Here is a 17,204-nt window from a genome sequence, read left to right as displayed (position 1 = left end):
TAGAGCAAGTGGGACAAGATGATGCGTACGCACTACCTTGGTCAGCATTCAAGCACTTGATGAACGAGAAGTACCGTCCCAGAACCGAGGTCAATAAGCTCAAGACAGAACTTAGAGGGTTACGAACCCAAGGATTTGATATTACCACGTACGAAAGACGATTCACAGAATTGTGCCTATTGTGTCCGGGAGCATTCGAAGATGAGGAAGAGAAGATCGATGCGTTTGTGAAAGGATTACCGGAAAGAATCCAAGAAGATATAAGTTCACACGAGCCCGCCTCCATACAACAGGCATGTAGAATGGCTCACAAACTCGTGAACCAAATTGAAGAAAGAATTAAAGAACAGACTGCTGAAGAGGCCAATGTGAAGCAAGTCAAAAGAAAGTGGGAGGAAAACGGTGATAAGAATCACCAATACAACAACAACAACAATTACAACAATAATCGCAACAATTATCCCAACAATCGCAACATCAATCGCAACTACAACAAACGGCCCAACAACAACAACAACAACAACAACAACTACAACAATCATCCCAACAACAATAATAACCGCAACAACAACAACAATCAGAAGCAGCTATGCCAAAGGTGTGAAAAGAATCACTCGGGGTTCTGCACCAAATTTTGCAACAAGTGTAAAAGAAATGGTCATAGCGCGGCAAAGTGTGAGGTCTACGGACCAGGGGTTAATAGAACGAAAGGAACAAATGGTGTCGGAACGAGTAATGGCGGAGCAAGTAGTGTCGGAGCAAGTTATGCCAATGTAGTTTGTTATAAATGTGGAAAACCGGGCCACATTATTAGAAATTGCCCGAACCAGGAGAACACGAATGGACAAGGCCGTGGAAGAGTTTTCAATATTAATGCGGCAGAGGCACAGGAAGACCCGGAGCTTGTTACGGGTACGTTTCTTATTGACAATAAATCTGCTTACGTTTTATTTGATTCGGGTGCGGATAGAAGCTATATGAGTAGAGATTTTTGTGCTAAATTAAGTTGTCCATTGACGCCTTTGGATAGTAAATTTTTACTCGAATTAGCAAATGGTAAATTAATTTCAGCAGATAATATATGTCGGAATCGAGAAATTAAACTGGTTAGCGAAACATTTAAGATTGATTTGATACCAGTAGAGTTAGGGAGTTTTGATGTGATAATCGGTATGGACTGGTTGAAAGAAGTGAAAGTAGAGATCGTTTGTTACAAAAATGCAATTCGCATTATACGAGAAAAAGGAAAACCCTTAATGGTGTACGGAGAAAAGGGCAACACGAAGCTACATCTTATTAGTAATTTGAAGGCACAAAAACTAATAAGAAAAGGTTGCTATGCTGTTCTAGCACACGTCGAGAAAGTACAAACTGAAGAAAAGAGCATCAATGATGTTCCCGTCGCAAAAGAATTTCCTGATGTATTTCCTAAAGAATTACCGGGATTACCCCCACATCGATCCGTTGAATTTCAAATAGATCTTGTACCAGGAGCTGCACCAATAGCTCGTGCTCCTTACAGACTCGCACCCAGTGAGATGAAAGAACTACAAAGCCAATTACAAGAACTTTTAGAGCGTGGTTTCATTCGACCAAGCACATCACCGTGGGGAGCTCCTGTTTTGTTTGTCAAGAAGAAAGATGGTACATTCAGGTTGTGTATCGACTACCGAGAGTTGAACAAACTTACCATCAAGAACCGCTACCCACTACCGAGAATCGATGACTTATTTGATCAACTACAAGGCTCGTCTGTTTATTCAAAGATTGACTTACGTTCCGGGTATCATCAAATGCGGGTGAAAGAAGATGATATTCCAAAGACTGCTTTTAGAACACGTTACGGTCATTACGAGTTTATGGTCATGCCGTTTGGTTTAACTAATGCACCAGCTGTGTTCATGGACCTTATGAACCGAGTGTGTGGACCATACCTTGACAAGTTTGTCATTGTTTTCATTGATGACATACTTATTTACTCAAAGAATGACCAAGAACACGGTGAACATTTGAGAAAGGTGTTAGAAGTATTGAGGAAGGAAGAATTGTACGCTAAGTTTTCAAAGTGTGCATTTTGGTTGGAAGAAGTTCAATTCCTCGGTCACATAGTGAACAAAGAAGGTATTAAGGTGGATCCGGCAAAGATAGAAACTGTTGAAAAGTGGGAAACCCCGAAAACTCCAAAACACATACGCCAGTTTTTAGGACTAGCTGGTTACTACAGAAGGTTCATCCAAGACTTTTCCAGAATAGCAAAACCCTTGACTGCATTAACGCATAAAGGGAAGAAATTTGAATGGAATGATGAACAAGAGAAAGCGTTTCAGTTATTGAAGAAAAAGCTAACTACGGCACCTATATTGTCATTGCCTTAAGGGAATGATGATTTTGTGATTTATTGTGATGCATCAAAGCAAGGTCTCGGTTGTGTATTAATGCAACGAACGAAGGTGATTGCTTATGCGTCTAGACAATTGAAGATTCACGAACAAAATTATACGACGCATGATTTGAAATTAGGCGCGGTTGTTTTTGCATTAAAGACTTGGAGGCACTACTTATATGGGGTCAAAAGTATTATATATACCGACCACAAAAGTCTTCAACACATATTTAATCAGAAACAACTGAATATGAGGCAGCGTAGGTGGATTGAATTATTGAATGATTACGACTTTGAGATTCGTTACCACCCGGGGAAGGCAAATGTGGTAGCCGATGCCTTGAGCAGGAAGGACAGAGAACCCATTCGAGTAAAATCTATGAATATAATGATTCATAATAACCTTACTACTCAAATAAAGGAGGCGCAACAAGGAGTTTTAAAAGAGGGAAATTTAAAGGATGAAATACCCAAAGGATCGGAGAAGCATCTTAATATTCGAGAAGACGGAACCCGGTATAGGGCTGAAAGGATTTGGGTACCAAAATTTGGAGATATGAGAGAAATGGTACTTAGAGAAGCTCATAAAACCAGATACTCAATACATCCTGGAACGGGGAAGATGTACAAGGATCTCAAGAAACATTTTTGGTGGCCGGGTATGAAAGCTGATGTTGCTAAATACGTGGGAGAATGTTTGACGTGTTCTAAGGTCAAAGCTGAGCATCAGAAACCATCAGGTCTACTTCAACAACCCGAAATCCCGGAATGGAAATGGGAAAACATTACCATGGATTTCATCACTAAATTGCCAAGGACTGCAAGTGGTTTTGATACTATTTGGGTAATAGTTGACCGTCTCACCAAATCAGCACACTTCTTGCCAATAAGAGAAGATGACAAGATGGAGAAGTTAGCACGACTGTATTTGAAGGAAGTCGTCTCCAGACATGGAATACCAATCTCTATTATCTCTGATAGGGATGGCAGATTTATTTCAAGATTCTGGCAGACATTACAGCAAGCATTAGGAACTCGTCTAGACATGAGTACTGCCTATCATCCACAAACTGATGGGCAGAGCGAAAGGACGATACAAACGCTTGAAGACATGCTACGAGCATGTGTTATTGATTTCGGAAACAGTTGGGATCGACATCTACCGTTAGCAGAATTTTCCTACAACAACAGCTACCATTCAAGCATTGAGATGGCACCGTTTGAAGCACTTTATGGTAGAAAGTGCAGGTCTCCTATTTGTTGGAGTGAAGTGGGGGATAGACAGATTACGGGTCCGGAGATTATACAAGAAACTACCGAGAAGATCATCCAAATTCAACAACGGTTGAAAACCGCCCAAAGTCGACAAAAGAGCTACGCTGACATTAAAAGAAAAGATATAGAATTTGAAATTGGAGAGATGGTCATGCTTAAAGTTGCACCTTGGAAAGGCGTTGTTCGATTTGGTAAACGAGGGAAATTAAATCCAAGGTATATTGGACCATTCAAGATTATTGATCGTGTCGGACCAGTAGCTTACCGACTTGAGTTACCTCAACAACTCGCGGCTGTACATAACACTTTCCACGTCTCGAATTTGAAGAAATGTTTTGCTAAAGAAGATCTCACTACTCCGTTAGATGAAATCCAAATCAACGAAAAACTTCAATTCATCGAAGAACCCGTCGAAATAATGGATCGTGAGGTTAAAAGACTTAAGCAAAACAAGATACCAATTGTTAAGGTTCGATGGAATGCTCGTAGAGGACCCGAGTTCACCTGGGAGCGTGAAGATCAGATGAAGAAGAAATACCCGCATCTATTTCCAGAAGATTCGTCAACACCTTCAACAGCTTAAAATTTCGGGACGAAATTTATTTAACGGGTAGGTACTGTAGTGACCCGAACTTTTCCATGTTTATATATATTAATTGAGATTGATATTTACATGATTAAATGTTTCCAACATGTTAAGCAATTAAACTTGTTACGACTTGATTAATTGAAATAGGTTTCATATAGACAATTGACCACCCAAGTTGACCGGTGATTCACGAACGTTAAAACTTGTAAAAACTATACGATGACATATATATGGTTATATATATAGTTAACATGTTTTTATTATAAGTATGTATCTCATTAGGTATTTTAACAATGAGTTATATACATAAAAATGAGACTATTAATTTAAGAAACTCGAAAATGATATATATAACGATTATCGTTATAACAACGCCTTACTAGGTACATATGAATCAAATTAAGATATTGATACACTTGGTTAATTATGTTAAATGATAAGTAAATATATTATTAAGTGTATTAACAATGAAATACATATGTAAAAATAAGACTACTAACTTAATGATTTCGAAACGAGACATATATGTAACGATTATCGTTGTAACGACATTTAACTGTATATACATCATACTGAGATATATTATATATCATAATATCATGATAATATAACAATTTAACATCTCATTTGTTATAATAAACAATGGGTTAACAACATTCAACAATATCATTAACCTAAAGGTTTCAAAACAACATTTACATGTAACGACTAACGATGACTTAACGACTCAGTTAAAATGTATATACATGTAGTGTTTTAATATGTATTCATACACTTTTGAAAGACTTCAAGACACTTATCAAAATACTTCTACTTAACAAAAATGCTTACAATTACATCCTCGTTCAGTTTCATCAACAATTCTACTCGTATGCACCCGTATTCGTACTCATACAATACACAGCTTTTAGATGTATGTACTATTGGTATATACACTCCAATGATCAGCTCTTAGCAGCCCATGTGAGTCACCTAACACATGTGGGAACCATTATTTGGCAACTAGCATGAAATATCTCATAAAATTACAAAAATATGAGTAATCATTCATGACTTATTTACATGAAAACAAAATTACATATCCTATATATCTAATCCATACACCAACGACCAAAAACACCTAAAAACACTTTCATTCTTCAATTTTCTTCATCTAATTGATCTCTCTCAAGTTCTATCTTCAAGTTCTAAGTGTTCTTCATAAATTCCAAAAGTTCTAGTTTCATAAAATCAAGAATACTTTCAAGTTTGCTAGCTCACTTCCAATCTTGTAAGGTGATCATCCAACCTCAAGAAATCTTTGTTTCTTACAGTAGGTTATCATTCTAATACAAGGTAATAATCATATTCAAACTTTGGTTCAATTTCTATAACTATAACAATCTTATTTCAAGTGATGATCTTACTTGAACTTGTTTTCGTGTCATGATTCTGCTTCAAGAACTTCGAGCCATCCAAGGATCCATTGAAGCTAGATCCATTTTTCTCTTTTCCAGTAGGTTTATCCAAGGAACTTAAGGTAGTAATGATGTTCATAACATCATTCGATTCATACATATAAAGCTATCTTATTCGAAGGTTTAAACTTGTAATCACTAGAACATAGTTTAGTTAATTCTAAACTTGTTCGCAAACAAAAGTTAATCCTTCTAACTTGACTTTTAAAATCAACTAAACACATGTTCTATATCTATATGATATGCTAACTTAATGATTTAAAACCTGGAAACACGAAAAACACCGTAAAACCGGATTTACGCCGTCGTAGTAACACCGCGGGCTGTTTTGGGTTAGTTAATTAAAAACTATGATAAACTTTGATTTTAAAGTTGTTATTCTGAGAAAATGATTTTTATTATGAACATGAAACTATATCCAAAAATTATGATTAAACTCAAAGTGGAAGTATGTTTTCTAAAATGGTCATCTAGACGTCGTTCTTTCGACTGAAATGACTACCTTTACAAAAATGACTTGTAACTTATTTTTCCGACTATAAACCTATACTTTTCTGTTTAGATTCATAAAATAGAGTTCAATATGAAACCATAGCAATTTGATTCACTCAAAACGGATTTAAAATGAAGAAGTTATGGGTAAAACAAGATTGGATAATTTTTCTCATTTTAGCTACGTGAAAATTGGTAACAAATCTATTCCAACCATAACTTAATCAACTTGTATTGTATATTATGTAATCTTGAGATACCATAGACACGTATACAATGTTTCGACCTATCATGTCGACACATCTATATATATTTCGGAACAACCATAGACACTCTATATGTGAATGTTGGAGTTAGCTATACAGGGTTGAGGTTGATTCCAAAATATATATAGTTTGAGTTGTGATCAATACTGAGATACGTATACACTGGGTCGTGGATTGATTCAAGATAATATTTATCGATTTATTTCTGTACATCTAACTGTGGACAACTAGTTGTAGGTTACTAACGAGGACAGCTGACTTAATAAACTTAAAACATCAAAATATATTAAAAGTGTTGTAAATATATTTTGAACATACTTTGATATATATATGTATATATTGTTATAGGTTCGTGAATCAACCAGTGGCCAAGTCTTACTTCCCGATGAAGTAAAAATCTGTGAAAGTGAGTTATAGTCCCACTTTTAAAATCTAATATTTATGGGATGAGAATACATGCAGGTTTTATAAATGATTTACAAAATAGACACAAGTACGTGAAACTACATTCTATGGTTGAATTATCGAAATCGAATATGCCCCTTTTTATTAAGTCTGGTAATCTAAGAATTTGGGAACAGACACCCTAATTGACGCGAATCCTAAAGATAGATCTATTGGGCCTAACAAACCCCATCCAAAGTACCGGATGCTTTAGTACTTCGAAATTTATATCATATCCGAAGGGTGTCCCGGAATGATGGGGATATTCTTATATATGCATCTTGTTAATGTCGGTTACCAGGTGTTCACCATATGAATGATTTTTATCTCTATGTATGGGATGTGTATTGAAATATGAAATCTTGTGGTCTATTATTATGATTTGATATATATAGGTTAAACCTATAACTCACCAACATTTTTGTTGACGTTTTAAGCATGTTTATTCTCAGGTGATTATTAAGAGCTTCCGCTGTCGCATACTTAAATAAGGACGAGATTTGGAGTCCATGCTTGTATGATATTGTGTAAAAACTGCATTCAAGAAACTTATTTTGTTGTAACATATTTGTATTGTAAACCATTATGTAATGGTCGTGTGTAAACAGGATATTTTAGATTATCATTATTTGATAATCTACGTAAAGCTTTTTAAAACCTTTATCTATGAAATAAAGGTTATGGTTTGTTTTAAAAATGAATGCAGTCTTTGAAAAACGTCTCATATAGAGGTCAAAACCTCGCAACGAAATCAATTAATATGGAACGTTTTTAATCAATAAGAACGGGACATTTCACCAACAAACGGCTCTATCGCAAATTGGGCCTTCTCGAGCAGGTCTGGGGATGGTACATTCACATTTGGGATCTTTCGTGAAATCTGGAAATTTGGGACCTGGAAATATGTGTTCGAACGCGGTGCATGTGTCAGGTGATATAACTAAAAGTATCGTGTCAAGTTCATTGGTTAATAATGAATCATATATGCGATTATCTGCGTCACCTGTTGTAGTGACCCAAACTTTTTCATGTTTATATATATTAATTGAGATTGATATTTACATGACTAAATGTTTCCAACGTGTTAATCAATCAAACTTGTTAAGACTTGATTAAATGAAATAAGTTTCATATAGACAATTGATCACCCAAGTTGATCGGCGATTCACGAACGTTACAAAATTGTAAAAACTACATGTTGTGGTATATATAGACATATATATATGGTTGACATGAGATTATGATGAGTAAGTATCTCACTAAGTATATTAACAATGTATGATATACATAAGAAATGAGATTACTAAGTTAAGAAACTCGAAATGATATATATAACGATTATCGTTATGATAACGCCTACTAAATATATATGTATCATATTAAGATATTGATACACTATATTTAACATGATAAAATGATATTTAAATATATCATTAAGTGTGTTAACAATGAACTACATATGTAAAAACAAGACTACTAACTCAAGAATTACGAAACGAGACTTATATGTAACGATTATCGTTGTAACGATATTTTAATGTATATATCATATTAAGAGATATTCATACATCATAATATCATGATAATATAATAATTTAACATCTCATTTGATATAATAAACATTGGGTTAACAACATTAATTGAGATCGTTAACTTAAAGGTTTCAAAACAACACTTACATGTAACGACTAACGAAGACTTAACGACTCCATTAGAATGTATATACATGTTGTATTTTGATATGTATTCTTACACTTTTGAAAGACTTCAAGACACATATCAAAGTACTTCTACTTAACAAAAATGCTTACAATTACATCCTCGTTCAGTTTCATCAACAATTCTACTCGCATGCACCCGTATTCGTACTCGTACAATACACAGCTTTTAGATGTATGTACTATTGGTATATACACTCCAATGATCAGCTCTTAGCAGCCCATGTGAGTCACCTAACACATGTGGGAACCATCATTTGGCAACTAGCATGAAATATCTCATAAAATTACAAAAATATTAGTAATCATTCATGACTTATTTACATGAAAACAAAATTACATATCCTTTATATCTAATCCATATACCAACGACCAAAAACACATACAAACACTTTCATTCTTCATTTTTCTTCATCTAATTGATCTCTCTCAAGTTCCATCTTCAAGTTCTAAGTGTTCTTCATAAATTCCATAAGTATAGTTTCATAAAAATCAAGAATACTTCCAAGTTTGCAAGTCTACTTCCAAGCTTTCTAATCCATTCCAAGTAATCATTGAAGATCAAGGAACCTTTGTTATTTACAGTAGGTTATCTTTCTAATTCAAGGTAATATTCATATTCAAACTTTGATTCAATTTCTACAACTATAACAATCTTATTTCGAGTGAAAATCTTACTTGAACTGTTTTCGTGTCATGATTCTGCTTCAAGAACTTTCAAGCCATCCAAGGATCCTTTTAAGCTAGATCCATTTTTCTCATTTCCAGTAGTTTTATCCAGAAAACTTGAGGTATTAATGATGTTCATAACATCATTCGATTCATACATATAAAGCTATCTTATTCGAAGGTTTAAACTTGTAATCACTAGAACATAGTTTAGTTAATTCTAAACTTGTTCGCAAACAAAAGTTAATCCTTCTAACTTGACTTTTAAAATCAACTAAACACATGTTCTATATCTATATGATATGCTAACTTAATAATTTAAAACCTGGAAAGACGATGAACACCATAAAATCGGATATACGCCGTCGTAGTGAAATCGGGGGCTGTTTTGGTTTAGATAATTAAAAACTATGATAAACTTTGATTTAAAAGTTATTCTTCTGGGAAAATGATTTTTCATATGAACATGAAACTATATCCAAAAATCTTGGTTAAACTCAAAGTGAAAGTATGTTTTTCAAAATGGTCATCAAGATGTCGTTCTTTCGACGGAAATGACTACCTCTTTAGTAATTGACATGTATCTTAAATTTCCGACTATAAACCTATACTTTTTCTGTTTGAATTCTTAAATTAGAGTTCAATATGAAACCATAGCAATTTGATTCACGCAAAATGGATTTAAAATGAAGAAGTTATGGGTAAAACAAGATTGCATATTTTTGATCTTTTTAGCTACGGGAAATGTTTAACAAATCTATACAAATCATATCCTAGCTAACTTATATTGTATTATACATGTATTCTAATATATTATGTAATCTTGGGATACCATAGACACGTATGCAAATGTTTTGACATATCATATCGACCCATGTATATATATTATTTGGAACAACCATAGACACTCTATATGCAGTAATGTTGGAGTTAGCTATACAGGGTTGAGGTTGATTCCAAAAATATATATACTTTGAGTTGTGATTTAGCCTGAGACGTGTATACACTGGGTCGTGGATTGATTCAAGATAATATATATCGATTTATTTCTGTACATCTAACTGTGGACAATTAGTTGTAGGTTACTAACGAGGACAGCTGACTTAATACACTCAAATCTTTAAAACATAATAAAAATGGTTGTAATTATATTTTGATCATACTTTGATATATATGTACATATTTGTATAGGTTCGTGAATCGATCCGTGGCCAAGTCTTATTTCCGAGGAAGGAAATATCTGTGAAAGTGAGTTATAGTCCCACTTTTAAAATCTAATATTTTTGGGATGAGAATACATGCATGTTTTATAAATGATTTACAAAATAGACACAAGTACGTGAAACTACATTCTATGGTTGAATTATCGAAATCGAATATGCCCCTTTTTATTAAGTCTGGTAATCTAAGAATTAGGGAACAGACACCCTAATTGACGCGAATCGTAAAGATAGATCTATTGGGCCTAACAAACCCCATCCAAAGTTCCGGATGCTTTAGTACTTCGAAATTTATATCATATCCGAAGGGTGTCCCGGAATGATGGGGATATTCTTATATATGCATCTTGTTAATGTCGGTTACCAGGTGTTCACCATATGAATGATTTTTATCTCTATGTATGGGATGTGTATTGAATTATGAAATCTTGTGGTCTATTGTTACGATTTGATATATATAGGTTAAACCTATAACTCACCAACATTTTTGTTGACGTTTAAAGCATGTTTATTCTCAGGTGAATACTAAGAGCTTCCGCTGTTGCATACTAAAATAAGGACAAGATTTGGAGTCCATGTTTGTATGATATTGTGTAAAAACTGCATTCAAGAAACATATGTCGATGTAATATATTTCTATTGTAAACCATTATGTAATGGTCGTGTGTAAACAGTATATTTTAGATTATCATTATTTGATAATCTACGTAATGTTTTTAAAACCTTTATTGATAAAATAAAGGTTATGGTTGTTTTAAAAATGAATGCAGTCTTTGAAAAATGTCTCATATAGAGGTCAAAACCTCGCAACGAAATCAATTAATATGGAACGTTTATAATCAATATGAACGGGACATTTCACCTTTGTCATCTACGTCTAATGATATAAGAAATTCTGGATCTTCTATCATTGATGGCCCTACCGTAATGCAACATAGATCCAGTCAAGATTCACGGGTTGGGCAATTTTCACTCCCTAATGGGTCAAAAATTCCCGGGTCATTTATTGAAGATAATAACGAAAGTATATCCCACTTACAAAAGAAACCTCGATTAGATATCAAGCAAGAAGGTATTATGCAGCAACAAGTTATACAACAGATATTGCAAAGACAAGACTCGATGCAGTTACAAAGCACAAATCCTCAATTACAAAGGTTAATTCTGCAACAGAGATTACGACAATAGCAACAACAATAACATAAGTTGTTGTAGTCACTAATACCTGTTCAACATGCACATCTTCTTCAACAGCAGCAGCAGCAACAGCAACAACAGTTGCAGTTGAGGCAATAGTTACAACAACAGAGCTTTCAACCTGCAAATGCAATGAAAAGACCTTATGATGGTGGTGTATGCTCACGAAGACTGATGCAATACTTGTATCATCAGAGGAAACTGCCTGCTGTGAGTATGGTCATTATGTATTACAATAACGTTTATCTTTTAATTTACGTAATTTATGAATTAAATCTAATCACTGCTCATTCTTATGATCTAAATATCTGCAGGATAACAGTATCTCTTATTGGAGGAAGTTTTTTGCAGAGTATTATTCTCCACGTGCTAAGAAACGGTGGTGCTTGTCTTTGTATGATAATGTTGGGCATCACTCGTTTGGTGTATTCCCGCAGGCAGCTATGGTAATTTTTTTTGTTTTTTGCTTACTTTTCTAATTGGATGTGATTGGTATTTTTTACCACACATTTGTTTGGTTCATATTTACTTTCCGTCTTCTTGATTTTTGTAGGCGAATGTTGTTCTTCTATTATCGATAGAATCTCCTCACGTTTTTTATATTGACTTCCCTTTTTAGGATGCATGGCAGTGTGATATTTGTGGGTCAAAATCTGGAAGAGGCTTTGGTAAGTAATTTACCATTTCTATAGGAATAATTGTGATGTGTTTTTTTAATAGCAATGACATCTTTATACACTGCATAATCCTATCTTTGTTGTATCCCATCTCTAATACAATGAATAATATATGGAAACTAATACAAATAAGGAAACTAATATGTAAACCTTAATCCTACGCTAATACGGATAAGAATAATTGCGTTGCGTTTCTTAATGATGGCAACAACCTACTTATATGATCCATATTCCTAGTGTTACAATACATAAGACATACGTATACACATTTAATGTTAGTAGATAGTCGCTGCAATTAATGTAGTTAGTTGAGTCGGTGCAATTAATGTAGTTAGTTGGGTTGGTGCATTTATTGGGTAGTCAGGTCTTGTATCACGGGTCTATATATATCCTCGTTGTATGTTGTATAGATGTATTAATCAAGAGAGATGAGATTACAGAGAGTTTAAATAAATTTCATGGTATCAGAGCGTACCTGTTAATGGTTTCCGTCTAAAAGTCACAACAGTCACTACTACTACCACCACCACCGCTCGTAAGTCACTTGAAATTAGTCACTTCAAAGTCATTGTTTCATCTTACCACACCCGCCAAACATTTCAGAAGGTCCCGAATTACATACCTGAACAATACGAAAAATTTCAGACTACCACAAGTCATCCCACGAGCCGCCTATCCCCGCTATCTGCCAACCACCACAGGCGCCTGAGAGCGTGTGGTATACTGTTCACCATCATTTTCTTTTTCAGTTTGTCTGTTTACTGATTCCGTCCAACCTCTAGGAGTATTGTTTCGATTGATCGTTGAAATTTTTAATCGGATCTGAGATCAGTTCTGCTTTCTATTTTGTTTTACTCTCTAATAAAGAGAATACAACCTTTATTCCTCTTTATTTGTTTTATAGACTTTTATAGCACAAAAAGTAGGGTCTCCCACTAATTCATATCCACCTTTTTCAAATCCACCTTTTTCTTGCTCCATATTTCACGCCACCAATTCTAAAAGTGGGGTCTCCCACTAATTCATCTTTCCTTCATTATATGAGATAATTTCTTATTATTAACCTTACGCCTTTTAATTTCTCCGTATTCAACTTAAAAGAGGCGGACCCACCTAGAGTTTCTTGTAATCGGATGAGAAAAAAAATGAGCGATGAAAAGAAAATAGATGGTAATTTAAGCGAGACTATTCCTATTGCAGCCCGTTTGACCGACAATAAACTAAATGGGTCTAACTTCTTTGAATGGAGTAAGACAATCCGTGTATATCTTAGGAGCATGGGAAAAGATTCTCATCTTTCTTCCGAACCTCCTAAAGATGATACACGGGATCTGTGGCTACAAAATGATGCCAGACTCTTTCTTCAAATTATGAATTCCATTGAATCTTCGGTTACTTCTTTGGTAAATCATTGTGAGTATGTAAAAGAGCTTATGGAGTATCTCGATTTTCTATATTCCAGAAAGAGCAATATCTCTAGAATATTTAATGTGTGCAAATCTTTTCATCGCGGTGAACAACACGATCGATCTCTAATGGCTTATGTTATGGAATTTAAGAAGATATATGAGGAGTTTTATTCTGTGATGCCTTTGAGTGCTGATATTAAGACTATGCAGACACAACGTGAGCAAATAGCGATCATGAGCTTTCTAACTGGTTTACGACCAGAACATGATGCTATTAAGTCCCAGTTTTTGAACGAGTCTACAATTCCCTCTCTTCAAGAAACATTTGCTCATGTCCTCCGTCACGAGGATGTTAAAACACCTCAAGTTTCTGAGCACAACACTGCTCTTATCAGTTGTGGAGGATTTAGAGGAGGAGGGAGGTCTCGTGGAGGCTATCGAGGAAGTTATCGAGGAAGTTATCAAGGAAGTTCAAGAGGAGGCCATACTGATAGAATAACGGAAGAACCCACTAATTCTGGTGTGGAGTGTTTTTATTGTCATGAACTTGGACATACTAAACGATATTGCAAGAAATTGCAAACTCTAAATATGAGGAATAAGCTCTCAGCACATGCTGCATCTTCCTCCACAGTCACTATCTCTGCCAACGAGCATGCTGAATATACACGATTGAAAGAATCTGTGAAACCTACTACTTCAACTGCTGCTTTTGCCGAAACAGGTAATGACACGTGTCTCTTATCATCTGCCTCCAAGTGGGTCATTGATTCTGGTGCCTTAGATCATATGACAGGTAATAACCATCTTTACTCTGACTTCAATACACACTCATCTTATGTCACAATTGCAAATGGTACCACCTCCCCTGTTCTTGGTTCCGGCACTATCAACCTCACTCCATCTATATCTTTATCATCCGTTTTATGTCTACCCAATTTCTCATTTAACCTGCTATCCGTCAGCAAACTTACTCGTGACTTAAATTGTGTAGCCTTACTTTTTCCTGACTCTTGTATCTTTCAGGATCTATCGACGAAACAGATTATTGGTAAAGGACGGGTATCTGATGGACTTTACATACTTGAAACTACAACAAAAATTCCCCGGTCATTAGTATGCTCAAAGTCATCCTCTCCTCTTATGATGCATTGTCGGTTAGGTCATCCTTCTTTACAGAATTTGAAGAAACTATGTTCTGAGTTTTTTGGTTTATCCTCTTTATATTGTGAGTCTTGTCAGTTCGCTAAGCATCAACGGGTCCACTTAAGTCCTAGAGACAATAAGCGGGCTGCGTCTCCATTTGAATTAGTACATTCTGATGTTTGGGGTCCGTGTTCTGTGACATCAAAATCTGGTTTTAAATATTTTGTTACTTTTATTGATGACTACTCTCATGTTACATGGCTTTATTTAATGAAAAGTCGCTCGGAAGTGTTTACTCATTTTTGTTCCTTTGTGGCCGAAGTAAAAACACAATTTCATACTTCTGTTCTAACTCTAAGAAGTGATAACGCAAAAGAATTTCTCTCAGAGTCATTTAAATCATATATGCTTCAAGAAGGTATCCTGTATGAGTCATCATGTGTTGATACACCAGCACAAAATGGGGTTGCTGAACGGAAAAATAGACACCTTCTTGAGGTGGCCTGAGCACTATTATTTCAAATGAATGTTCCAAAACCTTTTTGGGCTGATACCGTATCAACTGCATGCTTTCTTATAAATCGCATGCCGTCTGAAGTTCTTAATGGTGATATTCCATATAGTATCTTATTTCCTACAAAATCCTTGTTTCCAATCGAGCCTAAGATATTTGGTAGCACTTGTTTTGTTCGAGACACCCAACCTCACCTAACCAAATTAGATCCTAAATCTATTAAGTGTGTCTTTCTAGGATACTCTCGTCTTCAGAAAGGGTATAGATGCTTTTCACCAACTCTCCAACGCTATGTTATTTCCAGAGACGTCACATTTCAAGAAGAATTACCGTTCTTTCCCACAACCATTTCTCGCAATCATGAGGAGAGTGATGACTTATTGAGATATAGCATGAACGTACCCACACTAGATCCCACACCATATCCCACACCAGATCCCATTCCAGAGCCCACACCAGAGCCCACACCATCAGAACAAACTGACCATTTTCAATATATATACAGTCGACGTCCCCGTCCTACATCAGTGCCCGCTCCTGAGCCACAGTCATCGTCGGTAGATCCTCCGGGTGAGTCACCGAGTAATGTTTCTAGTGATATTCATGAAACTCAAACTTTCGATTCTGATTCTGATATACCGATTGCTCTTCGAAAAGGTAAACGTAAGTGTACTTATCCTATTGCTTACTTTGTCTCTTATGATAAATTGTCCGTCTCTTCTCGTGCTTTTGTTGCCACTTTAGACTCTGTATCCATTCCGAAAACTGTTGGTGAAGCTTTGGCTCATTCTGGATGGCGTGCTGCTATGATTGAGGAAATGAATGCACTCGATCATAATGGAACTTGGGCATTAGTTAACTTACCTGTTTCTAAAAAGGCAATTAGTTGTAAGTGGGTCTTCACGGTAAAGGTTAATCCTGATGGTTCTTTGGCACGGTTGAAAGCTCGTTTAGTTGCTAAGGGATATGCTCAAACATATGGGGTGAATTATTCTGAGACCTTTTCTCCTATTGCTAAACTCACATCTATCAGATTATTCATTTCTTTAGCTGCTACATATCAATGGACACTTCACCAACTTGATGTGAAGAATGCATTTTTACATGGAGATTTGCAAGAAGAAGTCTATATGGAGCAACCACCTGGGTTTGTTGCTCAGGGGGAGTCTGGTAAAGTATGCAAATTACGAAAAGCAATTTACGGTTTGAAGCAATCTCCTCGTGCCTGGTTCGGAAAATTCAATGCGGTAGTTAGAAACTTTGGCCTAAGAAGAAGTGCATATGATCACTCCATATTCTTCGCTTCATCAAACTCTAGGTGCAACTTGCTTGTTGTTTATGTGGATGACATTGTAATTACTGGGAGTGATAAAGAAGGAATTCACAGGTTAAAAACATTCTTAAGTACTCAATTTCAAACGAAGGACCTTGGTCCTTTGTAATATTTTCTCGGTATTGAAGTCTCTCAAAATAAAAGAGGTATTTTCTTATCTCAGAGAAAGTATTGTCTTGATGTGCTCAGTGATTCTGGGATGATTAACGCAAAACCTTGTGAAGCACCAATGATACCTAGTATAAAGTTAAAAACTGACGAAGGAGAACTTCTTATGAACCCAGAAAAATATAGAAGGATTGTCGGAAAGCTAAATTATCTTACACTCACCCGTCCTGATATTGCTTTCCCGGTGAGTGTTGTTAGTCAGTTCTTGTCATCTCCGAGAACCTCACATTGGGATGCTATCACTCAT

At 35.5% G+C, this 17,204-nt stretch overlaps 1 pseudogene; it reads left to right on the top strand.

Annotated features, from left to right (window-relative positions):
* The window catches only part of LOC139889940 (probable transcriptional regulator SLK3), a 49,932-nt pseudogene that overhangs the window by 8,131 nt on the left and 24,597 nt on the right, over positions 1-17,204 (top strand).

This window comes from Rutidosis leptorrhynchoides, chromosome 2 (assembly GCF_046630445.1).
Source record: "Rutidosis leptorrhynchoides isolate AG116_Rl617_1_P2 chromosome 2, CSIRO_AGI_Rlap_v1, whole genome shotgun sequence".
NCBI lineage: Eukaryota > Viridiplantae > Streptophyta > Magnoliopsida > Asterales > Asteraceae > Rutidosis > Rutidosis leptorrhynchoides.
Note: the sequence above shows the minus strand (reverse complement) of the source record. Positions and strands in the feature narration are given on the sequence as shown.